Source organism: Arachis ipaensis, chromosome B1 (assembly GCF_059453495.1).
Source record: "Arachis ipaensis isolate K30076 ecotype BB chromosome B1, ASM5945349v1, whole genome shotgun sequence".
In the NCBI taxonomy this organism is placed as follows: Eukaryota; Viridiplantae; Streptophyta; class Magnoliopsida; order Fabales; family Fabaceae; genus Arachis; species Arachis ipaensis.
The window spans coordinates 109100412-109101346 of NC_142436.1; the positions used below are offsets into that span (position 1 = coordinate 109100412).

Sequence of the window (935 nt, forward strand, 5' to 3'; positions counted from 1 at the left end):
GCCACAATTGGTCACCCTGGTGCAACAAAATTGCCAGTATCATGGACTTCCTCATGAAGATCCAAATCAGTTCATATCTAATTTTCTGCAGATATGTGATACTGTGAAGACAAATGGAGTGAATCCAGAGGTGTACAGACTTATGCTTTTCCTGTTTGCTCTGAGGGATAAAGCAAAGATATGGCTAGATTCCCAACCAAAGGAGAGTCTGAATACTTGGGAAAAGGTCGTTACTGAATTTCTCACTAAATTTTTCCCACCAAAGAAGCTTACTAAGCTTAGGTTGGAGGTTCAGACTTTCAGACAGAAGGAGGGTGAAACTCTTTATGAAGCTTGGGAGAGATACAAGCTACTAACTAGGCAATGCCCTCCAGACATGTTCTCCAAATGGACCCAACTGGATATCTTTTATGAAGGCTTAGGTGAGATGTCCAAGATGAGCTTAGATACTTCTGCAGGCGGTTCATTGCATAAGAAGAAGACACCAGAGGAGACTATTGAGCTGATTGAATTAGTTGCAAGCAACCAATATCTCTACTCATCTAACAGGAATCATGTGAACTCTGAGACCTCTCAAAAGAGAGGTGTGTTGGAAGTAGAAGCTGTTAATGCTCTTCTTACTCAGAACAAGCTTATGTCTCAGCAGATAAATCTACTTACTCAACAGATGGGTGGCATGCAAGTCTCAGCTATCAACACTTAAAATCCACCCCAAGATACCTCCTATGACATGACAGGTAACTTTATGCAAAATGATAATTATGATTATGCTCAACCCTCTTCTGAATAGGTGAATTACATGGGGAGTGGCCCTAGGAATCCCAACAATGATCCATATTCTAAGACATACAACCATGGATGGAGAAATCACCCAAATTTTGGGTGGAGGGACCAACCTCAGAAATCTCAGAACTTCAACAATAGTTCTCAGGGCA

The 935-nt window shown here is 41.4% G+C and overlaps 1 non-coding gene across 1 annotated transcript; it reads right to left on the bottom strand.

Moving 5' to 3' along the window:
• Positions 1-275: 275 nt before the first annotated feature.
• LOC148577869 (small nucleolar RNA R71) lies at positions 276-381 on the bottom strand. Its single transcript, XR_015904248.1, has one exon. It is a non-coding gene; the product is annotated as a small nucleolar RNA R71 (small nucleolar RNA).
• Positions 382-935: the final 554 nt, after the last annotated feature.